At 57.9% G+C, this 25,913-nt stretch overlaps 20 non-coding genes and 1 pseudogene across 20 annotated transcripts; all 21 read right to left on the minus strand.

Moving 5' to 3' along the window:
* Positions 1–376: 376 nt before the first annotated feature.
* On the minus strand, positions 377–540 carry LOC143800907 (U1 spliceosomal RNA). The gene has a single exon (XR_013220579.1). It is a non-coding gene; the product is annotated as a U1 spliceosomal RNA (small nuclear RNA).
* A 794-nt stretch (positions 541–1,334) lies between these two features.
* Positions 1,335–1,498, minus strand: LOC143800908 (U1 spliceosomal RNA). The gene has a single exon (XR_013220580.1). It is a non-coding gene; the product is annotated as a U1 spliceosomal RNA (small nuclear RNA).
* A 794-nt stretch (positions 1,499–2,292) lies between these two features.
* Positions 2,293–2,456, minus strand: LOC143800910 (U1 spliceosomal RNA). Its single transcript, XR_013220581.1, has one exon. It is a non-coding gene; the product is annotated as a U1 spliceosomal RNA (small nuclear RNA).
* Positions 2,457–3,250: 794 nt separating this feature from the next.
* LOC143800911 (U1 spliceosomal RNA) lies at positions 3,251–3,414 on the minus strand. Its single transcript, XR_013220582.1, has one exon. It is a non-coding gene; the product is annotated as a U1 spliceosomal RNA (small nuclear RNA).
* Positions 3,415–4,208: 794 nt separating this feature from the next.
* Positions 4,209–4,372, minus strand: LOC143801267 (U1 spliceosomal RNA). Its single transcript, XR_013220886.1, has one exon. It is a non-coding gene; the product is annotated as a U1 spliceosomal RNA (small nuclear RNA).
* A 794-nt stretch (positions 4,373–5,166) lies between these two features.
* On the minus strand, positions 5,167–5,330 carry LOC143800912 (U1 spliceosomal RNA). The gene has a single exon (XR_013220583.1). It is a non-coding gene; the product is annotated as a U1 spliceosomal RNA (small nuclear RNA).
* A 794-nt stretch (positions 5,331–6,124) lies between these two features.
* On the minus strand, positions 6,125–6,288 carry LOC143800913 (U1 spliceosomal RNA). Its single transcript, XR_013220584.1, has one exon. It is a non-coding gene; the product is annotated as a U1 spliceosomal RNA (small nuclear RNA).
* A 794-nt stretch (positions 6,289–7,082) lies between these two features.
* LOC143800914 (U1 spliceosomal RNA) lies at positions 7,083–7,246 on the minus strand. The gene has a single exon (XR_013220585.1). It is a non-coding gene; the product is annotated as a U1 spliceosomal RNA (small nuclear RNA).
* Positions 7,247–8,040: 794 nt separating this feature from the next.
* LOC143801296 (U1 spliceosomal RNA) lies at positions 8,041–8,204 on the minus strand. The gene has a single exon (XR_013220910.1). It is a non-coding gene; the product is annotated as a U1 spliceosomal RNA (small nuclear RNA).
* A 1,106-nt stretch (positions 8,205–9,310) lies between these two features.
* Positions 9,311–9,474, minus strand: LOC143801282 (U1 spliceosomal RNA). Its single transcript, XR_013220899.1, has one exon. It is a non-coding gene; the product is annotated as a U1 spliceosomal RNA (small nuclear RNA).
* Positions 9,475–10,268: 794 nt separating this feature from the next.
* Positions 10,269–10,432, minus strand: LOC143800915 (U1 spliceosomal RNA). Its single transcript, XR_013220586.1, has one exon. It is a non-coding gene; the product is annotated as a U1 spliceosomal RNA (small nuclear RNA).
* Positions 10,433–11,226: 794 nt separating this feature from the next.
* Positions 11,227–11,390, minus strand: LOC143800916 (U1 spliceosomal RNA). The gene has a single exon (XR_013220587.1). It is a non-coding gene; the product is annotated as a U1 spliceosomal RNA (small nuclear RNA).
* Positions 11,391–12,184: 794 nt separating this feature from the next.
* Positions 12,185–12,364, minus strand: LOC143801306 (U1 spliceosomal RNA; annotated as a pseudogene).
* A 5,929-nt stretch (positions 12,365–18,293) lies between these two features.
* LOC143800918 (U1 spliceosomal RNA) lies at positions 18,294–18,457 on the minus strand. The gene has a single exon (XR_013220588.1). It is a non-coding gene; the product is annotated as a U1 spliceosomal RNA (small nuclear RNA).
* Positions 18,458–19,251: 794 nt separating this feature from the next.
* On the minus strand, positions 19,252–19,415 carry LOC143800919 (U1 spliceosomal RNA). Its single transcript, XR_013220589.1, has one exon. It is a non-coding gene; the product is annotated as a U1 spliceosomal RNA (small nuclear RNA).
* Positions 19,416–20,209: 794 nt separating this feature from the next.
* On the minus strand, positions 20,210–20,373 carry LOC143800920 (U1 spliceosomal RNA). The gene has a single exon (XR_013220590.1). It is a non-coding gene; the product is annotated as a U1 spliceosomal RNA (small nuclear RNA).
* Positions 20,374–21,167: 794 nt separating this feature from the next.
* On the minus strand, positions 21,168–21,331 carry LOC143800922 (U1 spliceosomal RNA). Its single transcript, XR_013220591.1, has one exon. It is a non-coding gene; the product is annotated as a U1 spliceosomal RNA (small nuclear RNA).
* A 794-nt stretch (positions 21,332–22,125) lies between these two features.
* LOC143800924 (U1 spliceosomal RNA) lies at positions 22,126–22,289 on the minus strand. Its single transcript, XR_013220592.1, has one exon. It is a non-coding gene; the product is annotated as a U1 spliceosomal RNA (small nuclear RNA).
* Positions 22,290–23,084: 795 nt separating this feature from the next.
* On the minus strand, positions 23,085–23,248 carry LOC143800925 (U1 spliceosomal RNA). The gene has a single exon (XR_013220593.1). It is a non-coding gene; the product is annotated as a U1 spliceosomal RNA (small nuclear RNA).
* A 794-nt stretch (positions 23,249–24,042) lies between these two features.
* On the minus strand, positions 24,043–24,206 carry LOC143801274 (U1 spliceosomal RNA). Its single transcript, XR_013220892.1, has one exon. It is a non-coding gene; the product is annotated as a U1 spliceosomal RNA (small nuclear RNA).
* Positions 24,207–25,000: 794 nt separating this feature from the next.
* On the minus strand, positions 25,001–25,164 carry LOC143800926 (U1 spliceosomal RNA). The gene has a single exon (XR_013220594.1). It is a non-coding gene; the product is annotated as a U1 spliceosomal RNA (small nuclear RNA).
* Between the last annotated feature and the right edge of the window lie 749 nt (positions 25,165–25,913).

The following is a 25,913-nucleotide window of genomic DNA, read 5'->3' on the forward strand; positions in this document are numbered from 1 at the left end:
CCAGCGGCCCACTCACAGGTCCAGCTCCAGCCCGAAGGCTGCGAGATGGGGATGCTGCAGGTGCCCTCCCGTGAGCGAGCGGGCGGGCCTGCCTGCCCCTGCAGACAAGCAGAGCAAGCCATGTCGTCACCAAGTCAATGAGATGCAAATGAGGTGATCATTCCCCACCAGCCAGGGGGCCAAAAAAGGGCCAAAGTGTCAAGCAAAGGCAACAACCTCAAACAAACCAAGAAAGCAGCGACACGACACAGGGAAGGTGGCATCCTTCCCCCACAAGGGGGAGCCAAAGGCCACATCTGCCTGCTTTGAGCTTCTCCAAAGTCTCACTTTGGCTCAGCAGAGCATCTTTAGTGTTCTGTCTTTGACCATAGGAAATCAGGGGAAAGCGCGAACGCAGTCCCCCACTACCACAAATTATGCAGTCGAGTTTCCCGCATTTGGGGAAATCGCAGGGGTCAGCACACCCGGAGTGCAATGGATGAGCCTCACCCTGGGAGAACCACCTTAGTGATCATGGTATCTCCCCTGCCAGGTAAGTATGAGTTGGGGCCCGCCGGCCCGACGAGCGCCCCTCCGACGCAGCTCCCCAACATCGCGGAGTCTCGGGCCCGAAAGGGAGGGGGCGGGGGTGGCGTTCGGCACAGACCGCACGGAGGCTCCTCGAGTGGGAGGCGCCGGTCGCTCCCGACGCCCACTCCGCCCCCCCCAGGGCAGGCCGAGCTCAAGTCCAAAGCCGCCCAAGATGCACAGCAGCAGCCTGAGTCATTTGCATAGAGGAGCGTTGGCTCCGCCCCAGCAGCCTCACGCTGCTGCGCTGGCCTGAGAACATGCTGTAGACAGCTCGAGCTCCAGCTGCCGGCCGGCACCCTCTCGTGACTCGCTCATCTCCGCTCAAGAGGATGCACGCTGGAGGGAGGCTCAAGGGCAGGAGGCCCAAACCGCAGCAGATAGCCGCGCACCAGCGGCCCACTCACAGGTCCAGCTCCAGCCCGAAGGCTGCGAGATGGGGATGCTGCAGGTGCCCTCCCGTGAGCGAGCGGGCGGGCCTGCCTGCCCCTGCAGACAAGCAGAGCAAGCCATGTCGTCACCAAGTCAATGAGATGCAAATGAGGTGATCATTCCCCACCAGCCAGGGGGCCAAAAAAGGGCCAAAGTGTCAAGCAAAGGCAACAACCTCAAACAAACCAAGAAAGCAGCGACACGACACAGGGAAGGTGGCATCCTTCCCCCACAAGGGGGAGCCAAAGGCCACATCTGCCTGCTTTGAGCTTCTCCAAAGTCTCACTTTGGCTCAGCAGAGCATCTTTAGTGTTCTGTCTTTGACCATAGGAAATCAGGGGAAAGCGCGAACGCAGTCCCCCACTACCACAAATTATGCAGTCGAGTTTCCCGCATTTGGGGAAATCGCAGGGGTCAGCACACCCGGAGTGCAATGGATGAGCCTCACCCTGGGAGAACCACCTTAGTGATCATGGTATCTCCCCTGCCAGGTAAGTATGAGTTGGGGCCCGCCGGCCCGACGAGCGCCCCTCCGACGCAGCTCCCCAACATCGCGGAGTCTCGGGCCCGAAAGGGAGGGGGCGGGGGTGGCGTTCGGCACAGACCGCACGGAGGCTCCTCGAGTGGGAGGCGCCGGTCGCTCCCGACGCCCACTCCGCCCCCCCCAGGGCAGGCCGAGCTCAAGTCCAAAGCCGCCCAAGATGCACAGCAGCAGCCTGAGTCATTTGCATAGAGGAGCGTTGGCTCCGCCCCAGCAGCCTCACGCTGCTGCGCTGGCCTGAGAACATGCTGTAGACAGCTCGAGCTCCAGCTGCCGGCCGGCACCCTCTCGTGACTCGCTCATCTCCGCTCAAGAGGATGCACGCTGGAGGGAGGCTCAAGGGCAGGAGGCCCAAACCGCAGCAGATAGCCGCGCACCAGCGGCCCACTCACAGGTCCAGCTCCAGCCCGAAGGCTGCGAGATGGGGATGCTGCAGGTGCCCTCCCGTGAGCGAGCGGGCGGGCCTGCCTGCCCCTGCAGACAAGCAGAGCAAGCCATGTCGTCACCAAGTCAATGAGATGCAAATGAGGTGATCATTCCCCACCAGCCAGGGGGCCAAAAAAGGGCCAAAGTGTCAAGCAAAGGCAACAACCTCAAACAAACCAAGAAAGCAGCGACACGACACAGGGAAGGTGGCATCCTTCCCCCACAAGGGGGAGCCAAAGGCCACATCTGCCTGCTTTGAGCTTCTCCAAAGTCTCACTTTGGCTCAGCAGAGCATCTTTAGTGTTCTGTCTTTGACCATAGGAAATCAGGGGAAAGCGCGAACGCAGTCCCCCACTACCACAAATTATGCAGTCGAGTTTCCCGCATTTGGGGAAATCGCAGGGGTCAGCACACCCGGAGTGCAATGGATGAGCCTCACCCTGGGAGAACCACCTTAGTGATCATGGTATCTCCCCTGCCAGGTAAGTATGAGTTGGGGCCCGCCGGCCCGACGAGCGCCCCTCCGACGCAGCTCCCCAACATCGCGGAGTCTCGGGCCCGAAAGGGAGGGGGCGGGGGTGGCGTTCGGCACAGACCGCACGGAGGCTCCTCGAGTGGGAGGCGCCGGTCGCTCCCGACGCCCACTCCGCCCCCCCCAGGGCAGGCCGAGCTCAAGTCCAAAGCCGCCCAAGATGCACAGCAGCAGCCTGAGTCATTTGCATAGAGGAGCGTTGGCTCCGCCCCAGCAGCCTCACGCTGCTGCGCTGGCCTGAGAACATGCTGTAGACAGCTCGAGCTCCAGCTGCCGGCCGGCACCCTCTCGTGACTCGCTCATCTCCGCTCAAGAGGATGCACGCTGGAGGGAGGCTCAAGGGCAGGAGGCCCAAACCGCAGCAGATAGCCGCGCACCAGCGGCCCACTCACAGGTCCAGCTCCAGCCCGAAGGCTGCGAGATGGGGATGCTGCAGGTGCCCTCCCGTGAGCGAGCGGGCGGGCCTGCCTGCCCCTGCAGACAAGCAGAGCAAGCCATGTCGTCACCAAGTCAATGAGATGCAAATGAGGTGATCATTCCCCACCAGCCAGGGGGCCAAAAAAGGGCCAAAGTGTCAAGCAAAGGCAACAACCTCAAACAAACCAAGAAAGCAGCGACACGACACAGGGAAGGTGGCATCCTTCCCCCACAAGGGGGAGCCAAAGGCCACATCTGCCTGCTTTGAGCTTCTCCAAAGTCTCACTTTGGCTCAGCAGAGCATCTTTAGTGTTCTGTCTTTGACCATAGGAAATCAGGGGAAAGCGCGAACGCAGTCCCCCACTACCACAAATTATGCAGTCGAGTTTCCCGCATTTGGGGAAATCGCAGGGGTCAGCACACCCGGAGTGCAATGGATGAGCCTCACCCTGGGAGAACCACCTTAGTGATCATGGTATCTCCCCTGCCAGGTAAGTATGAGTTGGGGCCCGCCGGCCCGACGAGCGCCCCTCCGACGCAGCTCCCCAACATCGCGGAGTCTCGGGCCCGAAAGGGAGGGGGCGGGGGTGGCGTTCGGCACAGACCGCACGGAGGCTCCTCGAGTGGGAGGCGCCGGTCGCTCCCGACGCCCACTCCGCCCCCCCCAGGGCAGGCCGAGCTCAAGTCCAAAGCCGCCCAAGATGCACAGCAGCAGCCTGAGTCATTTGCATAGAGGAGCGTTGGCTCCGCCCCAGCAGCCTCACGCTGCTGCGCTGGCCTGAGAACATGCTGTAGACAGCTCGAGCTCCAGCTGCCGGCCGGCACCCTCTCGTGACTCGCTCATCTCCGCTCAAGAGGATGCACGCTGGAGGGAGGCTCAAGGGCAGGAGGCCCAAACCGCAGCAGATAGCCGCGCACCAGCGGCCCACTCACAGGTCCAGCTCCAGCCCGAAGGCTGCGAGATGGGGATGCTGCAGGTGCCCTCCCGTGAGCGAGCGGGCGGGCCTGCCTGCCCCTGCAGACAAGCAGAGCAAGCCATGTCGTCACCAAGTCAATGAGATGCAAATGAGGTGATCATTCCCCACCAGCCAGGGGGCCAAAAAAGGGCCAAAGTGTCAAGCAAAGGCAACAACCTCAAACAAACCAAGAAAGCAGCGACACGACACAGGGAAGGTGGCATCCTTCCCCCACAAGGGGGAGCCAAAGGCCACATCTGCCTGCTTTGAGCTTCTCCAAAGTCTCACTTTGGCTCAGCAGAGCATCTTTAGTGTTCTGTCTTTGACCATAGGAAATCAGGGGAAAGCGCGAACGCAGTCCCCCACTACCACAAATTATGCAGTCGAGTTTCCCGCATTTGGGGAAATCGCAGGGGTCAGCACACCCAGAGTGCAATGGATGAGCCTCACCCTGGGAGAACCACCTTAGTGATCATGGTATCTCCCCTGCCAGGTAAGTATGAGTTGGGGCCCGCCGGCCCGACGAGCGCCCCTCCGACGCAGCTCCCCAACATCGCGGAGTCTCAGGCCCGAAAGGGAGGGGGCGGGGGTGGCGTTCGGCACAGACCGCACGGAGGCTCCTCGAGTGGGAGGCGCCGGTCGCTCCCGACGCCCACTCCGCCCCCCCCAGGGCAGGCCGAGCTCAAGTCCAAAGCCGCCCAAGATGCACAGCAGCAGCCTGAGTCATTTGCATAGAGGAGCGTTGGCTCCGCCCCAGCAGCCTCACGCTGCTGCGCTGGCCTGAGAACATGCTGTAGACAGCTCGAGCTCCAGCTGCCGGCCGGCACCCTCTCGTGACTCGCTCATCTCCGCTCAAGAGGATGCACGCTGGAGGGAGGCTCAAGGGCAGGAGGCCCAAACCGCAGCAGATAGCCGCGCACCAGCGGCCCACTCACAGGTCCAGCTCCAGCCCGAAGGCTGCGAGATGGGGATGCTGCAGGTGCCCTCCCGTGAGCGAGCGGGCGGGCCTGCCTGCCCCTGCAGACAAGCAGAGCAAGCCATGTCGTCACCAAGTCAATGAGATGCAAATGAGGTGATCATTCCCCACCAGCCAGGGGGCCAAAAAAGGGCCAAAGTGTCAAGCAAAGGCAACAACCTCAAACAAACCAAGAAAGCAGCGACACGACACAGGGAAGGTGGCATCCTTCCCCCACAAGGGGGAGCCAAAGGCCACATCTGCCTGCTTTGAGCTTCTCCAAAGTCTCACTTTGGCTCAGCAGAGCATCTTTAGTGTTCTGTCTTTGACCATAGGAAATCAGGGGAAAGCGCGAACGCAGTCCCCCACTACCACAAATTATGCAGTCGAGTTTCCCGCATTTGGGGAAATCGCAGGGGTCAGCACACCCGGAGTGCAATGGATGAGCCTCACCCTGGGAGAACCACCTTAGTGATCATGGTATCTCCCCTGCCAGGTAAGTATGAGTTGGGGCCCGCCGGCCCGACGAGCGCCCCTCCGACGCAGCTCCCCAACATCGCGGAGTCTCGGGCCCGAAAGGGAGGGGGCGGGGGTGGCGTTCGGCACAGACCGCACGGAGGCTCCTCGAGTGGGAGGCGCCGGTCGCTCCCGACGCCCACTCCGCCCCCCCCAGGGCAGGCCGAGCTCAAGTCCAAAGCCGCCCAAGATGCACAGCAGCAGCCTGAGTCATTTGCATAGAGGAGCGTTGGCTCCGCCCCAGCAGCCTCACGCTGCTGCGCTGGCCTGAGAACATGTTGTAGACAGCTCGAGCTCCAGCTGCCGGCCGGCACCCTCTCGTGACTCGCTCATCTCCGCTCAAGAGGATGCACGCTGGAGGGAGGCTCAAGGGCAGGAGGCCCAAACCGCAGCAGATAGCCGCGCACCAGCGGCCCACTCACAGGTCCAGCTCCAGCCCGAAGGCTGCGAGATGGGGATGCTGCAGGTGCCCTCCCGTGAGCGAGCGGGCGGGCCTGCCTGCCCCTGCAGACAAGCAGAGCAAGCCATGTCGTCACCAAGTCAATGAGATGCAAATGAGGTGATCATTCCCCACCAGCCAGGGGGCCAAAAAAGGGCCAAAGTGTCAAGCAAAGGCAACAACCTCAAACAAACCAAGAAAGCAGCGACACGACACAGGGAAGGTGGCATCCTTCCCCCACAAGGGGGAGCCAAAGGCCACATCTGCCTGCTTTGAGCTTCTCCAAAGTCTCACTTTGGCTCAGCAGAGCATCTTTAGTGTTCTGTCTTTGACCATAGGAAATCAGGGGAAAGCGCGAACGCAGTCCCCCACTACCACAAATTATGCAGTCGAGTTTCCCGCATTTGGGGAAATCGCAGGGGTCAGCACACCCGGAGTGCAATGGATGAGCCTCACCCTGGGAGAACCACCTTAGTGATCATGGTATCTCCCCTGCCAGGTAAGTATGAGTTGGGGCCCGCCGGCCCGACGAGCGCCCCTCCGACGCAGCTCCCCAACATCGCGGAGTCTCGGGCCCGAAAGGGAGGGGGCGGGGGTGGCGTTCGGCACAGACCGCACGGAGGCTCCTCGAGTGGGAGGCGCCGGTCGCTCCCGACGCCCACTCCGCCCCCCCCAGGGCAGGCCGAGCTCAAGTCCAAAGCCGCCCAAGATGCACAGCAGCAGCCTGAGTCATTTGCATAGAGGAGCATTGGCTCCGCCCCAGCAGCCTCACGCTGCTGCGCTGGCCTGAGAACATGCTGTAGACAGCTCGAGCTCCAGCTGCCGGCCGGCACCCTCTCGTGACTCGCTCATCTCCGCTCAAGAGGATGCACGCTGGAGGGAGGCTCAAGGGCAGGAGGCCCAAACCGCAGCAGATAGCCGCGCACCAGCGGCCCACTCACAGGTCCAGCTCCAGCCCGAAGGCTGCGAGATGGGGATGCTGCAGGTGCCCTCCCGTGAGCGAGCGGGCGGGCCTGCCTGCCCCTGCAGACAAGCAGAGCAAGCCATGTCGTCACCAAGTCAATGAGATGCAAATGAGGTGATCATTCCCCACCAGCCAGGGGGCCAAAAAAGGGCCAAAGTGTCAAGCAAAGGCAACAACCTCAAACAAACCAAGAAAGCAGCGACACGACACAGGGAAGGTGGCATCCTTCCCCCACAAGGGGGAGCCAAAGGCCACATCTGCCTGCTTTGAGCTTCTCCAAAGTCTCACTTTGGCTCAGCAGAGCATCTTTAGTGTTCTGTCTTTGACCATAGGAAATCAGGGGAAAGCGCGAACGCAGTCCCCCACTACCACAAATTATGCAGTCGAGTTTCCCGCATTTGGGGAAATCGCAGGGGTCAGCACACCCGGAGTGCAATGGATGAGCCTCACCCTGGGAGAACCACCTTAGTGATCATGGTATCTCCCCTGCCAGGTAAGTATGAGTTGGGGCCCGCCGGCCCGACGAGCGCCCCTCCGACGCAGCTCCCCAACATCGCGGAGTCTCGGGCCCGAAAGGGAGGGGGCGGGGGTGGCGTTCGGCACAGACCGCACGGAGGCTCCTCGAGTGGGAGGCGCCGGTCGCTCCCGACGCCCACTCCGCCCCCCCCAGGGCAGGCCGAGCTCAAGTCCAAAGCCGCCCAAGATGCACAGCAGCAGCCTGAGTCATTTGCATAGAGGAGCGTTGGCTCCGCCCCAGCAGCCTCACGCTGCTGCGCTGGCCTGAGAACATGCTGTAGACAGCTCGAGCTCCAGCTGCCGGCCGGCACCCTCTCGTGACTCGCTCATCTCCGCTCAAGAGGATGCACGCTGGAGGGAGGCTCAAGGGCAGGAGGCCCAAACCGCAGCAGATAGCCGCGCACCAGCGGCCCACTCACAGGTCCAGCTCCAGCCCGAAGGCTGCGAGATGGGGATGCTGCAGGTGCCCTCCCGTGAGCGAGCGGGCGGGCCTGCCTGCCCCTGCAGACAAGCAGAGCAAGCCATGTCGTCACCAAGTCAATGAGATGCAAATGAGGTGATCATTCCCCACCAGCCAGGGGGCCAAAAAAGGGCCAAAGTGTCAAGCAAAGGCAACAACCTCAAACAAACCAAGAAAGCAGCGACACGACACAGGGAAGGTGGCATCCTTCCCCCACAAGGGGGAGCCAAAGGCCACATCTGCCTGCTTTGAGCTTCTCCAAAGTCTCACTTTGGCTTAGCAGAGCATCTTTAGTGTTCTGTCTTTGACCATAGGAAATCAGGGGAAAGCGCGAACGCAGTCCCCCACTACCACAAATTATGCAGTCGAGTTTCCCGCATTTGGGGAAATCGCAGGGGTCAGCACACCCGGAGTGCAATGGATGAGCCTCACCCTGGGAGAACCACCTTAGTGATCATGGTATCTCCCCTGCCAGGTAAGGCTACGTTCACATTTGCGGCTAGCGCCGCAGCGTCGGGCGCCGCAGCGGCGCCGCATGCATCATGCGCCCCTATATTTAACATGGGGGCGCATGGACATGCGGTGCACTTGCTTTTTGCACCGCATGCGTCCCTGCGGCGCCCGCGTCGGGGCGCAGAGGACGCAGCAAGTTGCATTTTTGCTGCGTCCAAAATCAATGGAAAAAAGGACGCATGCGGCGCAAAAAGCAGCGTTGTGCATGTGTTCACATTTGCGCTGTGCGTTGCGGCGGCGACGCTGCGGCGCACACCGCAAATGTGAACGTAGCCTAAGTATGAGTTGGGGCCCGCCGGCCCGACGAGCGCCCCTCCGACGCAGCTCCCCAACATCGCGGAGTCTCGGGCCCGAAAGGGAGGGGGCGGGGGTGGCGTTCGGCACAGACCGCACGGAGGCTCCTCGAGTGGGAGGCGCCGGTCGCTCCCGACGCCCACTCCGCCCCCCCCAGGGCAGGCCGAGCTCAAGTCCAAAGCCGCCCAAGATGCACAGCAGCAGCCTGAGTCATTTGCATAGAGGAGCGTTGGCTCCGCCCCAGCAGCCTCACGCTGCTGCGCTGGCCTGAGAACATGCTGTAGACAGCTCGAGCTCCAGCTGCCGGCCGGCACCCTCTCGTGACTCGCTCATCTCCGCTCAAGAGGATGCACGCTGGAGGGAGGCTCAAGGGCAGGAGGCCCAAACCGCAGCAGATAGCCGCGCACCAGCGGCCCACTCACAGGTCCAGCTCCAGCCCGAAGGCTGCGAGATGGGGATGCTGCAGGTGCCCTCCCGTGAGCGAGCGGGCGGGCCTGCCTGCCCCTGCAGACAAGCAGAGCAAGCCATGTCGTCACCAAGTCAATGAGATGCAAATGAGGTGATCATTCCCCACCAGCCAGGGGGCCAAAAAAGGGCCAAAGTGTCAAGCAAAGGCAACAACCTCAAACAAACCAAGAAAGCAGCGACACGACACAGGGAAGGTGGCATCCTTCCCCCACAAGGGGGAGCCAAAGGCCACATCTGCCTGCTTTGAGCTTCTCCAAAGTCTCACTTTGGCTCAGCAGAGCATCTTTAGTGTTCTGTCTTTGACCATAGGAAATCAGGGGAAAGCGCGAACGCAGTCCCCCACTACCACAAATTATGCAGTCAAGTTTCCCGCATTTGGGGAAATCGCAGGGGTCAGCACACCCGGAGTGCAATGGATGAGCCTCACCCTGGGAGAACCACCTTAGTGATCATGGTATCTCCCCTGCCAGGTAAGTATGAGTTGGGGCCCGCCGGCCCGACGAGCGCCCCTCCGACGCAGCTCCCCAACATCGCGGAGTCTCGGGCCCGAAAGGGAGGGGGCGGGGGTGGCGTTCGGCACAGACCGCACGGAGGCTCCTCGAGTGGGAGGCGCCGGTCGCTCCCGACGCCCACTCCGCCCCCCCCAGGGCAGGCCGAGCTCAAGTCCAAAGCCGCCCAAGATGCACAGCAGCAGCCTGAGTCATTTGCATAGAGGAGCGTTGGCTCCGCCCCAGCAGCCTCACGCTGCTGCGCTGGCCTGAGAACATGCTGTAGACAGCTCGAGCTCCAGCTGCCGGCCGGCACCCTCTCGTGACTCGCTCATCTCCGCTCAAGAGGATGCACGCTGGAGGGAGGCTCAAGGGCAGGAGGCCCAAACCGCAGCAGATAGCCGCGCACCAGCGGCCCACTCACAGGTCCAGCTCCAGCCCGAAGGCTGCGAGATGGGGATGCTGCAGGTGCCCTCCCGTGAGCGAGCGGGCGGGCCTGCCTGCCCCTGCAGACAAGCAGAGCAAGCCATGTCGTCACCAAGTCAATGAGATGCAAATGAGGTGATCATTCCCCACCAGCCAGGGGGCCAAAAAAGGGCCAAAGTGTCAAGCAAAGGCAACAACCTCAAACAAACCAAGAAAGCAGCGACACGACACAGGGAAGGTGGCATCCTTCCCCCACAAGGGGGAGCCAAAGGCCACATCTGCCTGCTTTGAGCTTCTCCAAAGTCTCACTTTGGCTCAGCAGAGCATCTTTAGTGTTCTGTCTTTGACCATAGGAAATCAGGGGAAAGCGCGAACGCAGTCCCCCACTACCACAAATTATGCAGTCGAGTTTCCCGCATTTGGGGAAATCGCAGGGGTCAGCACACCCGGAGTGCAATGGATGAGCCTCACCCTGGGAGAACCACCTTAGTGATCATGGTATCTCCCCTGCCAGGTAAGTATGAGTTGGGGCCCGCCGGCCCGACGAGCGCCCCTCCGACGCAGCTCCCCAACATCGCGGAGTCTCGGGCCCGAAAGGGAGGGGGCGGGGGTGGCGTTCGGCACAGACCGCACGGAGGCTCCTCGAGTGGGAGGCGCCGGTCGCTCCCGACGCCCACTCCGCCCCCCCCAGGGCAGGCCGAGCTCAAGTCCAAAGCCGCCCAAGATGCACAGCAGCAGCCTGAGTCATTTGCATAGAGGAGCGTTGGCTCCGCCCCAGCAGCCTCACGCTGCTGCGCTGGCCTGAGAACATGCTGTAGACAGCTCGAGCTCCAGCTGCCGGCCGGCACCCTCTCGTGACTCGCTCATCTCCGCTCAAGAGGATGCACGCTGGAGGGAGGCTCAAGGGCAGGAGGCCCAAACCGCAGCAGATAGCCGCGCACCAGCGGCCCACTCACAGGTCCAGCTCCAGCCCGAAGGCTGCGAGATGGGGATGCTGCAGGTGCCCTCCCGTGAGCGAGCGGGCGGGCCTGCCTGCCCCTGCAGACAAGCAGAGCAAGCCATGTCGTCACCAAGTCAATGAGATGCAAATGAGGTGATCATTCCCCACCAGCCAGGGGGCCAAAAAAGGGCCAAAGTGTCAAGCAAAGGCAACAACCTCAAACAAACCAAGAAAGCAGCGACACGACACAGGGAAGGTGGCATCCTTCCCCCACAAGGGGGAGCCAAAGGCCACATCTGCCTGCTTTGAGCTTCTCCAAAGTCTCACTTTGGCTCAGCAGAGCATCTTTAGTGTTCTGTCTTTGACCATAGGAAATCAGGGGAAAGCGCGAACGCAGTCCCCCACTACCACAAATTATGCAGTCGAGTTTCCCGCATTTGGGGAAATCGCAGGGGTCAGCACACCCGGAGTGCAATGGATGAGCCTCACCCTGGGAGAACCACCTTAGTGATCATGGTATCTCCCCTGCCAGGTAAGTATGAGTTGGGGCCCGCCGGCCCGACGAGCGCCCCTCCGACGCAGCTCCCCAACATCGCGGAGTCTCGGGCCCGAAAGGGAGGGGGCGGGGGTGGCGTTCGGCACAGACCGCACGGAGGCTCCTCGAGTGGGAGGCGCCGGTCGCTCCCGACGCCCACTCCACCCCCCCCAGGGCAGGCCGAGCTCAAGTCCAAAGCCGCCCAAGATGCACAGCAGCAGCCTGAGTCATTTGCATAGAGGAGCGTTGGCTCCGCCCCAGCAGCCTCACGCTGCTGCGCTGGCCTGAGAACATGCTGTAGACAGCTCGAGCTCCAGCTGCCGGCCGGCACCCTCTCGTGACTCGCTCATCTCCGCTCAAGAGGATGCACGCTGGAGGGAGGCTCAAGGGCAGGAGGCCCAAACCGCAGCAGATAGCCGCGCACCAGCGGCCCACTCACAGGTCCAGCTCCAGCCCGAAGGCTGCGAGATGGGGATGCTGCAGGTGCCCTCCCGTGAGCGAGCGGGCGGGCCTGCCTGCCCCTGCAGACAAGCAGAGCAAGCCATGTCGTCACCAAGTCAATGAGATGCAAATGAGGTGATCATTCCCCACCAGCCAGGGGGCCAAAAAAGGGCCAAAGTGTCAAGCAAAGGCAACAACCTCAAACAAACCAAGAAAGCAGCGACACGACACAGGGAAGGTGGCATCCTTCCCCCACAAGGGGGAGCCAAAGGCCACATCTGCCTGCTTTGAGCTTCTCCAAAGTCTCACTTTGGCTCAGCAGAGCATCTTTAGTGTTCTGTCTTTGACCATAGGAAATCAGGGGAAAGCGCGAACGCAGTCCCCCACTACCACAAATTATGCAGTCGAGTTTCCCGCATTTGGGGAAATCGCAGGGGTCAGCACACCCGGAGTGCAATGGATGAGCCTCACCCTGGGAGAACCTTTTTCCTCAGATTGGAACTCTCATTAACTCATGCATCATCTGCTCGTTCAATTAACAAGTTTCCTGATCATCATATGGAAAAATCTCCCATAAACAAAAAAAACAATCCCGATCACCAAAAAATAATCAAAATCCTACTTACAGTAATCGTTCCACTGAGAGTACTTCCAAAGTGTTTCTGCTGTTGTTTCCCCGAGTCTCTTCTTATCTAATAGATAAACATAAAACACCCTGGCAAGAAAAATGTTCTTACAGTCCAATGGAGAGAGACACACCTTTTTAAAAATAACCAGGTTCCGAGAATCCCACAAAACTTCCTTATATATGGCAAAAATAATCCAACTCATCCGTCTCCTTTCCAAATGATTAAAATCTTGACCTGTTAATATCCTTCTAAAATCAAAACAATGGAACCCAACGAGAGCAATAAAAAACCGGGATAAAAGGGTAAAAAGTTTTTTTGCATAAGAACAGTCCCAAAAAATGTGCTGTATTGTCTCTGGATCCTTACATCCCTCCCTTGGACAAAATTCTTGAACCCTTATCCCTCTCCCATTCAGAAAAGCTCGTGTTGGCAAACATCCTTGTAATGCCATCCAAGTTACATCCTTTTGCCGATTGCTGATCCCTATAGCAAAAAACAGCTTCCAAACTTGCCTTGATTGCGCAGTATTGCAGGATGGCACATCACATAAAAATTCTCTCTCCTTTAATTTCTTAACAATCTTTGTTTTATCAGGTCTCTCTGTGGAGCTTAAACCAATTTGATCATAGAAGGACTTAAGTACTACATAAAAAAACGGAACCACAAACGCGACCGGCTTCCTCAAATCCTTCTCACACCAGCTCCATTTCTGAAACAGCCATCCTGCCAAAAACCTGCACATGTCAGCAGCCTTACTTTTGCTCTGAGAAAGTCTATAAATATTCAAAAAATAGTGCATCTTTAAAAACCTTTCTATATTTGGAAAGTCACAGCCCCCCATTTCCACAGAAAGCATCACTTTTTCTCTCCTTAGTTTCTCCATCTTTGACCCCCAAAAAAAGGTAAACAGTTTCCTTGTAACTCTCTTAGTCCATAAACCCGCAGGTGGAAATATCAGAGCAGTATATAGCAGTAATGGAAGGATCACTGACTTCACAATAAGTACCTTCCCTCTCAGAGACAAGTTCCTTAATTTCCAGTAATTCAGTTTCTGTTCCATTTTATTTTCCAGGATCCTCAGGCTCTTCTTCCCTTTAAGTTCCTTTTCAAAAATAACACCGAGGACTTCTATCTCTTCTTTTCTTTCTACTCCCACCACACTGACATCCACCTGCCTCCCAAAGTTGCAAAACTGACACTTACTCCAGTTTACAGCCATTCCAGCCACACAGCAAAAAATTCTTACATGAAGATTTATCCTATTAAGCTCAGCTTGCGAACCACAAATAAAAGCAATGTCATCCATGTAACTTAATGATTTCACAGGACCCCCCATTCCTCCAGGGACAAAGGCACCAACCACACACTTATCGACTTGCACACTTTTTAAAAGAGCTTCAACCACACAAATAAAAAGAATTGGTGATAAAGGGCACCCTTGCCTAACGCCAGATAGAATACTAAAACTAGAACTCACGTGACCATTAATTAAGATCTGACTACTAACTCCACAATAAAAAGACTTAATAATGTTCAATAATTTAATGGGGATCCCAAGGTGTCTAAGTGCAGCAAATAAAAATCTGTGTGAAACTTTATCAAAAGCTTTTTCCAGGTCAACTGACTGTACAAGAAGGGGGTTCTTGCTAGAATTAGCGTAATAAATTAAGTCCCTTAAAAGCAATAAGTTGTCCGATATTCTCCTACCTGGCACTGCACATGCTTGGTATTCACCCACCATGTCCATTATTACTTCACTCAATCTACTTGCCACAATTTTGGAAATAATCTTGTAATCACAATTGAGCAAAGTTATTGGTCTCCAGTTTTTAATTTCTCTCACATCACCCTTCTTATGTATCAAAGTGACGATCCCTCTACGCATAGAGTCAGACAGAACCGCATGAGTAAAAACATATTCCACCACCCGATAAAATTCCACACCTAAAATGTCCCAAAATACTACATAAAATTCCACAGGAAGGCCATCACAGCCAGGCGTCTTTCCTTTCGCCAGTCCATCCACAGCACGCCTCACTTCGTCCTTTCTGAGCCCATCACTTAGAAAAGACACTTTTCCCTCAGGAATATTATTAGTCAAAATATTGCAATAATCATTGATTTCTGCATCACTGGCTCTGCTGTCATTCGAAAAAAGGGTTTTATAAAAAGAATGAATACCATTAATCATTTCCTCCCCAGACTTCTCACCTGCAGGAGTAAAAACAGACTTAAAAACCCCTTTAGGCTTAAAACATTTCTTAAAAAAATATCTTGTACATTGCTCATCTTCTTCCATATGCTGTATTTTTGCTTTAAAGACAATAGATTTCCCTTTTTCAATTAATGTTTTTTTAAAATCCTCTTTCAAATCAGCAATCTCACTATCCACCTCCATCCCAGCTCTTTTAAACTTATAGAGCGCTTCCATCATGGAAATTATTGCTTCCTCTTGATCTCTTTTTGCTTTTGCCCTTTTAAAACACACCCCTTTAAAATAATATGCAAATTTCTCCTTAGCCCAATCCCACCATTCCAGCAGATTTTTAAAATGGTGCTGTTCAGACACACAGGATGTAAACACAGTTTTAAAACCACTTCTCACCTCCTCTTCTTCCAGCAGGCTTACGTTTAGCTTCCAGAGCCCCCTGCCAAAAGCAAGGGACTCAACAATACACAGATCCACCATTACCATCTTATGATCAGAAAAAGTGTTTGTCACATGATTACATTTGGCAACTTTAATCCCTTCAGACACAAAGACATAATCGATCCGGGAACTACAACGCCCACTGTCCGCCACAAATGTAAACTTGTTTTCATTTGGCCGAACCATCAAACCCACATCCGTGTAGCGTAAATCCTGCACCACTTGATTTAACATATTAGAAGTCACATCCGTCCTGAATTCCGCAGAGCTCTTACGATCATTTGCAGATCTAATGCAATTAAAATCACCTGCAATTATAGAAAAATCTCTACCTGGCAGAAACCACTTTACCGACTCCAAAAAGGACACCCGTGCTTTCTTGTCCGCAGGGGCATAAATATTAAAAACCCTTACCCGGTGACCTAAGAAATCTAATAACAAAAACAAACATCTTCCAGGTATAATAATTTTAAACTGCAATACTTTTAAATTATCATTTTTCAATAGTATGCCAACCCCCTCATTTTTATTGTCTGTACAAGGAGACCAAAAAGACTGCCCCCTTCTCCATTCACTTGCATGCGGTGATGCTTTAATTGCACATTCTTGTAGACATATAATGTCAGCATTCACCCTCTCCATATAATCGAATATACCTGCTCTCCTGATAGAAGAACTGATCCCTCTCACATTCAGGGAAGCAACACATAAACTCATCATGGCAAAAAAAATTATTTTCCACCATACATTCTCCATCATGATTCAGACAAAGGGATATTCCTAGCATCCACTTTTCTACGTATATCAGGCGACTCAGGATCCGAGTCCCTGTTAGAAACACCTGGCCTTGGAGAGACAGGATCTCCCTGCCCACCAGACCAACACCCCTCCATTCTACTCTTTTTACTGAGCGAGGAAGCCATTTCCTCCTCCTCTTCCTCATCATCATCATCATCATTATCATCATCATCACCATCCTCCAAAACACTTTCATCACTACTACTAGTCCCCCCATCCCTCTGCCCAGGGGTGAGTGTCCTATCTGAATCCTCCTCCTCCTCCTCCTCCACCTCCTGAAACTCCATTCCTTCCCCATCTCCCTCCCCCACTACAGGGTCCACACATACGCCTGCATTAGCATATGCCAATTCACCACCAAGGCCCTGTCCTTCAGACACAGTCTCCATTGCATCCTTGGCCTCGCCCAGATCAACTATAGGAGAACTCTGAAAATCTTTTCCCCCTTCCTGGCCCCGCCCACCATCCTCCATCTTAGATCCAGCATGGCCCACTTTACTTCCACCATTTTGTTTCTGACTCCTTTGCACTTTAGCTGCATTTGAAGCAATCACACCAGCACGATGCTCAGGTGTGCCTTTTCCACCAAACTCACTTTTCTCATCTTTAGCACTTCCATGCTGCCCACTCTTACCATCACTCTTATTCCCCCAATGACCACTAGTTGCATCCGCATAGGACTTAGGAGTCTGAGTCCAAAATCTACATTTCCTGGCAAAGTGACCTTCCAACCCACACAAATCACACACCTTTGCCTCAGGGCAACTATCCACCATGTGGCCAGGCTTCCCACAATTCTTACAAACAATTCCTTGCACCGGGCATTCTCTCTGTACATGTCCGTACATATGACACTTTCTACAATATTCAATTTGTCCAGTGTAGAAACAAAAGCCCCTCTCCCCCCCAATTGAAAATTGTGCAGGAATGCTCAGAGCCCCCCCAATAGCTGTTGCATCAGGGATTAATTTCACCAAGTATCTCCTTTTGCCATTATAATAGTTATGCCTATTTTTCATCTTCCCCAGGAATTTAACTTCATAGCAGTATCTTCTCAAAAAATGGGTTACGTTATCATCTGGAACCTTGGGATTATACATATGTACCACAACATACTTGTAAGTCTGCTGAAAAAGGGGCTCCACTACAATAAACTCCAGGCATTCCACTTCTTTCTTCTCCTTCATCCGCACCAGCTCCATGTAGACTTGCTGACATATACCCAAGGAAACAAACGTGATATCATAAATTCCCTGCTTTTGAAAATCCTGCAGTGCCAATACATCTGTTACCTTAAGGCTTCTTATGTTCTTCAAGACATCCATACAAATTTGGTCCAGGCCAATTTCTTCCTCATGTCCAGACAGGACTTGTAGACGGACAGAGTCCTCTAATCCACGTGCCTTCTCCACCATTTTCGTAGCAGATAAACACAGTCGCCACTCTATCGCACACCAGGGCCCCACAAGGGGAACCCCGATCGCAACCGCCAACCAACAAGAAACAGAAGTAGTCTCCCACCACTGCTGCCCGTCAGAAGGCTGAGAAGCGATACTCACCCAGAGAGAATGGTATCTCCCCTGCCAGGTAAGTATGAGTTGGGGCCCGCCGGCCCGACGAGCGCCCCTCCGACGCAGCTCCCCAACATCGCGGAGTCTCGGGCCCGAAAGGGAGGGGGCGGGGGTGGCGTTCGGCACAGACCGCACGGAGGCTCCTCGAGTGGGAGGCGCCGGTCGCTCCCGACGCCCACTCCGCCCCCCCCCAGGGCAGGCCGAGCTCAAGTCCAAAGCCGCCCAAGATGCACAGCAGCAGCCTGAGTCATTTGCATAGAGGAGCGTTGGCTCCGCCCCAGCAGCCTCACGCTGCTGCGCTGGCCTGAGAACATGCTGTAGACAGCTCGAGCTCCAGCTGCCGGCCGGCACCCTCTCGTGACTCGCTCATCTCCGCTCAAGAGGATGCACGCTGGAGGGAGGCTCAAGGGCAGGAGGCCCAAACCGCAGCAGATAGCCGCGCACCAGCGGCCCACTCACAGGTCCAGCTCCAGCCCGAAGGCTGCGAGATGGGGATGCTGCAGGTGCCCTCCCGTGAGCGAGCGGGCGGGCCTGCCTGCCCCTGCAGACAAGCAGAGCAAGCCATGTCGTCACCAAGTCAATGAGATGCAAATGAGGTGATCATTCCCCACCAGCCAGGGGGCCAAAAAAGGGCCAAAGTGTCAAGCAAAGGCAACAACCTCAAACAAACCAAGAAAGCAGCGACACGACACAGGGAAGGTGGCATCCTTCCCCCACAAGGGGGAGCCAAAGGCCACATCTGCCTGCTTTGAGCTTCTCCAAAGTCTCACTTTGGCTCAGCAGAGCATCTTTAGTGTTCTGTCTTTGACCATAGGAAATCAGGGGAAAGCGCGAACGCAGTCCCCCACTACCACAAATTATGCAGTCGAGTTTCCCGCATTTGGGGAAATCGCAGGGGTCAGCACACCCGGAGTGCAATGGATGAGCCTCACCCTGGGAGAACCACCTTAGTGATCATGGTATCTCCCCTGCCAGGTAAGTATGAGTTGGGGCCCGCCGGCCCGACGAGCGCCCCTCCGACGCAGCTCCCCAACATCGCGGAGTCTCGGGCCCGAAAGGGAGGGGGCGGGGGTGGCGTTCGGCACAGACCGCACGGAGGCTCCTCGAGTGGGAGGCGCCGGTCGCTCCCGACGCCCACTCCGCCCCCCCCAGGGCAGGCCGAGCTCAAGTCCAAAGCCGCCCAAGATGCACAGCAGCAGCCTGAGTCATTTGCATAGAGGAGCGTTGGCTCCGCCCCAGCAGCCTCACGCTGCTGCGCTGGCCTGAGAACATGCTGTAGACAGCTCGAGCTCCAGCTGCCGGCCGGCACCCTCTCGTGACTCGCTCATCTCCGCTCAAGAGGATGCACGCTGGAGGGAGGCTCAAGGGCAGGAGGCCCAAACCGCAGCAGATAGCCGCGCACCAGCGGCCCACTCACAGGTCCAGCTCCAGCCCGAAGGCTGCGAGATGGGGATGCTGCAGGTGCCCTCCCGTGAGCGAGCGGGCGGGCCTGCCTGCCCCTGCAGACAAGCAGAGCAAGCCATGTCGTCACCAAGTCAATGAGATGCAAATGAGGTGATCATTCCCCACCAGCCAGGGGGCCAAAAAAGGGCCAAAGTGTCAAGCAAAGGCAACAACCTCAAACAAACCAAGAAAGCAGCGACACGACACAGGGAAGGTGGCATCCTTCCCCCACAAGGGGGAGCCAAAGGCCACATCTGCCTGCTTTGAGCTTCTCCAAAGTCTCACTTTGGCTCAGCAGAGCATCTTTAGTGTTCTGTCTTTGACCATAGGAAATCAGGGGAAAGCGCGAACGCAGTCCCCCACTACCACAAATTATGCAGTCGAGTTTCCCGCATTTGGGGAAATCGCAGGGGTCAGCACACCCGGAGTGCAATGGATGAGCCTCACCCTGGGAGAACCACCTTAGTGATCATGGTATCTCCCCTGCCAGGTAAGTATGAGTTGGGGCCCGCCGGCCCGACGAGCGCCCCTCCGACGCAGCTCCCCAACATCGCGGAGTCTCGGGCCCGAAAGGGAGGGGGCGGGGGTGGCGTTCGGCACAGACCGCACGGAGGCTCCTCGAGTGGGAGGCGCCGGTCGCTCCCGACGCCCACTCCGCCCCCCCCAGGGCAGGCCGAGCTCAAGTCCAAAGCCGCCCAAGATGCACAGCAGCAGCCTGAGTCATTTGCATAGAGGAGCGTTGGCTCCGCCCCAGCAGCCTCACGCTGCTGCGCTGGCCTGAGAACATGCTGTAGACAGCTCGAGCTCCAGCTGCCGGCCGGCACCCTCTCGTGACTCGCTCATCTCCGCTCAAGAGGATGCACGCTGGAGGGAGGCTCAAGGGCAGGAGGCCCAAACCGCAGCAGATAGCCGCGCACCAGCGGCCCACTCACAGGTCCAGCTCCAGCCCGAAGGCTGCGAGATGGGGATGCTGCAGGTGCCCTCCCGTGAGCGAGCGGGCGGGCCTGCCTGCCCCTGCAGACAAGCAGAGCAAGCCATGTCGTCACCAAGTCAATGAGATGCAAATGAGGTGATCATTCCCCACCAGCCAGGGGGCCAAAAAAGGGCCAAAGTGTCAAGCAAAGGCAACAACCTCAAACAAACCAAGAAAGCAGCGACACGACACAGGGAAGGTGGCATCCTTCCCCCACAAGGGGGAGCCAAAGGCCACATCTGCCTGCTTTGAGCTTCTCCAAAGTCTCACTTTGGCTCAGCAGAGCATCTTTAGTGTTCTGTCTTTGACCATAGGAAATCAGGGGAAAGCGCGAACGCAGTCCCCCACTACCACAAATTATGCAGTCGAGTTTCCCGCATTTGGGGAAATCGCAGGGGTCAGCACACCCGGAGTGCAATGGATGAGCCTCACCCTGGGAGAACCACCTTAGTGATCATGGTATCTCCCCTGCCAGGTAAGTATGAGTTGGGGCCCGCCGGCCCGACGAGCGCCCCTCCGACGCAGCTCCCCAACATCGCGGAGTCTCGGGCCCGAAAGGGAGGGGGCGGGGGTGGCGTTCGGCACAGACCGCACGGAGGCTCCTCGAGTGGGAGGCGCCGGTCGCTCCCGACGCCCACTCCGCCCCCCCCAGGGCAGGCCGAGCTCAAGTCCAAAGCCGCCCAAGATGCACAGCAGCAGCCTGAGTCATTTGCATAGAGGAGCGTTGGCTCCGCCCCAGCAGCCTCACGCTGCTGCGCTGGCCTGAGAACATGCTGTAGACAGCTCGAGCTCCAGCTGCCGGCCGGCACCCTCTCGTGACTCGCTCATCTCCGCTCAAGAGGATGCACGCTGGAGGGAGGCTCAAGGGCAGGAGGCCCAAACCGCAGCAGATAGCCGCGCACCAGCGGCCCACTCACAGGTCCAGCTCCAGCCCGAAGGCTGCGAGATGGGGATGCTGCAGGTGCCCTCCCGTGAGCGAGCGGGCGGGCCTGCCTGCCCCTGCAGACAAGCAGAGCAAGCCATGTCGTCACCAAGTCAATGAGATGCAAATGAGGTGATCATTCCCCACCAGCCAGGGGGCCAAAAAAGGGCCAAAGTGTCAAGCAAAGGCAACAACCTCAAACAAACCAAGAAAGCAGCGACACGACACAGGGAAGGTGGCATCCTTCCCCCACAAGGGGGAGCCAAAGGCCACATCTGCCTGCTTTTAGCTTCTCCAAAGTCTCACTTTGGCTCAGCAGAGCATCTTTAGTGTTCTGTCTTTGACCATAGGAAATCAGGGGAAAGCGCGAACGCAGTCCCCCACTACCACAAATTATGCAGTCGAGTTTCCCGCATTTGGGGAAATCGCAGGGGTCAGCACACCCGGAGTGCAATGGATGAGCCTCACCCTGGGAGAACCACCTTAGTGATCATGGTATCTCCCCTGCCAGGTAAGTATGAGTTGGGGCCCGCCGGCCCGACGAGCGCCCCTCCGACGCAGCTCCCCAACATCGCGGAGTCTCGGGCCCGAAAGGGAGGGGGCGGGGGTGGCGTTCGGCACAGACCGCACGGAGGCTCCTCGAGTGGGAGGCGCCGGTCGCTCCCGACGCCCACTCCGCCCCCCCCAGGGCAGGCCGAGCTCAAGTCCAAAGCCGCCCAAGATGCACAGCAGCAGCCTGAGTCATTTGCATAGAGGAGCGTTGGCTCCGCCCCAGCAGCCTCACGCTGCTGCGCTGGCCTGAGAACATGCTGTAGACAGCTCGAGCTCCAGCTGCCGGCCGGCACCCTCTCGTGACTCGCTCATCTCCGCTCAAGAGGATGCACGCTGGAGGGAGGCTCAAGGGCAGGAGGCCCAAACCGCAGCAGATAGCCGCGCACCAGCGGCCCACTCACAGGTCCAGCTCCAGCCCGAAGGCTGCGAGATGGGGATGCTGCAGGTGCCCTCCCGTGAGCGAGCGGGCGGGCCTGCCTGCCCCTGCAGACAAGCAGAGCAAGCCATGTCGTCACCAAGTCAATGAGATGCAAATGAGGTGATCATTCCCCACCAGCCAGGGGGCCAAAAAAGGGCCAAAGTGTCAAGCAAAGGCAACAACCTCAAACAAACCAAGAAAGCAGCGACACGACACAGGGAAGGTGGCATCCTTCCCCCACAAGGGGGAGCCAAAGGCCACATCTGCCTGCTTTGAGCTTCTCCAAAGTCTCACTTTGGCTCAGCAGAGCATCTTTAGTGTTCTGTCTTTGACCATAGGAAATCAGGGGAAAGCGCGAACGCAGTCCCCCACTACCACAAATTATGCAGTCGAGTTTCCCGCATTTGGGGAAATCGCAGGGGTCAGCACACCCGGAGTGCAATGGATGAGCCTCACCCTGGGAGAACCACCTTAGTGATCATGGTATCTCCCCTGCCAGGTAAGTATGAGTTGGGGCCCGCCGGCCCGACGAGCGCCCCTCCGACGCAGCTCCCCAACATCGCGGAGTCTCGGGCCCGAAAGGGAGGGGGCGGGGGTGGCGTTCGGCACAGACCGCACGGAGGCTCCTCGAGTGGGAGGCGCCGGTCGCTCCCGACGCCCACTCCGCCCCCCCCCAGGGCAGGCCGAGCTCAAGTCCAAAGCCGCCCAAGATGCACAGCAGCAGCCTGAGTCATTTGCATAGAGGAGCGTTGGCTCCGCCCCAGCAGCCTCACGCTGCTGCGCTGGCCTGAGAACATGCTGTAGACAGCTCGAGCTCCAGCTGCCGGCCGGCACCCTCTCGTGACTCGCTCATCTCCGCTCAAGAGGATGCACGCTGGAGGGAGGCTCAAGGGCAGGAGGCCCAAACCGCAGCAGATAGCCGCGCACCAGCGGCCCACTCACAGGTCCAGCTCCAGCCCGAAGGCTGCGAGATGGGGATGCTGCAGGTGCCCTCCCGTGAGCGAGCGGGCGGGCCTGCCTGCCCCTGCAGACAAGCAGAGCAAGCCATGTCGTCACCAAGTCAATGAGATGCAAATGAGGTGATCATTCCCCACCAGCCAGGGGGCCAAAAAAGGGCCAAAGTGTCAAGCAAAGGCAACAACCTCAAACAAACCAAGAAAGCAGCGACACGACACAGGGAAGGTGGCATCCTTCCCCCACAAGGGGGAGCCAAAGGCCACATCTGCCTGCTTTGAGCTTCTCCAAAGTCTCACTTTGGCTCAGCAGAGCATCTTTAGTGTTCTGTCTTTGACCATAGGAAATCAGGGGAAAGCGCGAACGCAGTCCCCCACTACCACAAATTATGCAGTCGAGTTTCCCGCATTTGGGGAAATCGCAGGGGTCAGCACACCCGGAGTGCAATGGATGAGCCTCACCCTGGGAGAACCACCTTAGTGATCATGGTATCTCCCCTGCCAGGTAAGTATGAGTTGGGGCCCGCCGGCCCGACGAGCGCCCCTCCGACGCAGCTCCCCAACATCGCGGAGTCTCGGGCCCGAAAGGGAGGGGGCGGGGGTGGCGTTCGGCACAGACCGCACGGAGGCTCCTCGAGTGGGAGGCGCCGGTCGCTCCCGACGCCCACTCCGCCCCCCCCAGGGCAGGCCGAGCTCAAGTCCAAAGCCGCCCAAGATGCACAGCAGCAGCCTGAGTCATTTGCATAGAGGAGCGTTGGCTCCGCCCCAGCAGCCTCACGCTGCTGCGCTGGCCTGAGAACATGCTGTAGACAGCTCGAGCTCCAGCTGCCGGCCGGCACCCTCTCGTGACTCGCTCATCTCCGCTCAAGAGGATGCACGCTGGAGGGAGGCTCAAGGGCAGGAGGCCCAAACCGCAGCAGATAGCCGCGCACCAGCGGCCCACTCACAGGTCCAGCTCCAGCCCGAAGGCTGCGAGATGGGGATGCTGCAGGTGCCCTCCCGTGAGCGAGCGGGCGGGCCTGCCTGCCCCTGCAGACAAGCAGAGCAAGCCATGTCGTCACCAAGTCAATGAGATGCAAATGAGGTGATCATTCCCCACCAGCCAGGGGGCCAAAAAAGGGCCAAAGTGTCAAGCAAAGGCAACAACCTCAAACAAACCAAGAAAGCAGCGACACGACACAGGGAAGGTGGCATCCTTCCCCCACAAGGGGGAGCCAAAGGCCACATCTGCCTGCTTTGAGCTTCTCCAAAGTCTCACTTTGGCTCAGCAGAGCATCTTTAGTGTTCTGTCTTTGACCATAGGAAATCAGGGGAAAGCGCGAACGCAGTCCCCCACTACCACAAATTATGCAGTCGAGTTTCCCGCATTTGGGGAAATCACAGGGGTCAGCACACCCGGAGTGCAATGGATGAGCCTCACCCTGGGAGAACCACCTTAGTGATCATGGTATCTCCCCTGCCAGGTAAGTATGAGTTGGGGCCCGCCGGCCCGACGAGCGCCCCTCCGACGCAGCTCCCCAACATCGCGGAGTCTCGGGCCCGAAAGGGAGGGGGCGGGGGTGGCGTTCGGCACAGACCGCACGGAGGCTCCTCGAGTGGGAGGCGCCGGTCGCTCCCGACGCCCACTCCGCCCCCCCCAGGGCAGGCCGAGCTCAAGTCCAAAGCCGCCCAAGATGCACAGCAGCAGCCTGAGTCATTTGCATAGAGGAGCGTTGGCTCCGCCCCAGCAGCCTCACGCTGCTGCGCTGGCCTGAGAACATGCTGTAGACAGCTCGAGCTCCAGCTGCCGGCCGGCACCCTCTCGTGACTCGCTCATCTCCGCTCAAGAGGATGCACGCTGGAGGGAGGCTCAAGGGCAGGAGGCCCAAACCGCAGCAGATAGCCGCGCACCAGCGGCCCACTCACAGGTCCAGCTCCAGCCCGAAGGCTGCGAGATGGGGATGCTGCAGGTGCCCTCCCGTGAGCGAGCGGGCGGGCCTGCCTGCCCCTGCAGACAAGCAGAGCAAGCCATGTCGTCACCAAGTCAATGAGATGCAAATGAGGTGATCATTCCCCACCAGCCAGGGGGCCAAAAAAGGGCCAAAGTGTCAAGCAAAGGCAACAACCTCAAACAAACCAAGAAAGCAGCGACACGACACAGGGAAGGTGGCATCCTTCCCCCACAAGGGGGAGCCAAAGGCCACATCTGCCTGCTTTGAGCTTCTCCAAAGTCTCACTTTGGCTCAGCAGAGCATCTTTAGTGTTCTGTCTTTGACCATAGGAAATCAGGGGAAAGCGCGAACGCAGTCCCCCACTACCACAAATTATGCAGTCGAGTTTCCCGCATTTGGGGAAATCGCAGGGGTCAGCACACCCGGAGTGCAATGGATGAGCCTCACCCTGGGAGAACCACCTTAGTGATCATGGTATCTCCCCTGCCAGGTAAGTATGAGTTGGGGCCCGCCGGCCCGACGAGCGCCCCTCCGACGCAGCTCCCCAACATCGCGGAGTCTCGGGCCCGAAAGGGAGGGGGCGGGGGTGGCGTTCGGCACAGACCGCACGGAGGCTCCTCGAGTGGGAGGCGCCGGTCGCTCCCGACGCCCACTCCGCCCCCCCCCAGGGCAGGCCGAGCTCAAGTCCAAAGCCGCCCAAGATGCACAGCAGCAGCCTGAGTCATTTGCATAGAGGAGCGTTGGCTCCGCCCCAGCAGCCTCACGCTGCTGCGCTGGCCTGAGAACATGCTGTAGACAGCTCGAGCTCCAGCTGCCGGCCGGCACCCTCTCGTGACTCGCTCATCTCCGCTCAAGAGGATGCACGCTGGAGGGAGGCTCAAGGGCAGGAGGCCCAAACCGCAGCAGATAGCCGCGCACCAGCGGCCCACTCACAGGTCCAGCTCCAGCCCGAAGGCTGCGAGATGGGGATGCTGCAGGTGCCCTCCCGTGAGCGAGCGGGCGGGCCTGCCTGCCCCTGCAGACAAGCAGAGCAAGCCATGTCGTCACCAAGTCAATGAGATGCAAATGAGGTGATCATTCCCCACCAGCCAGGGGGCCAAAAAAGGGCCAAAGTGTCAAGCAAAGGCAACAACCTCAAACAAACCAAGAAAGCAGCGACACGACACAGGGAAGGTGGCATCCTTCCCCCACAAGGGGGAGCCAAAGGCCACATCTGCCTGCTTTGAGCTTCTCCAAAGTCTCACTTT

This window comes from Ranitomeya variabilis, chromosome 1 (genome assembly GCF_051348905.1).
Source record: "Ranitomeya variabilis isolate aRanVar5 chromosome 1, aRanVar5.hap1, whole genome shotgun sequence".
NCBI lineage: Eukaryota > Metazoa > Chordata > Amphibia > Anura > Dendrobatidae > Ranitomeya > Ranitomeya variabilis.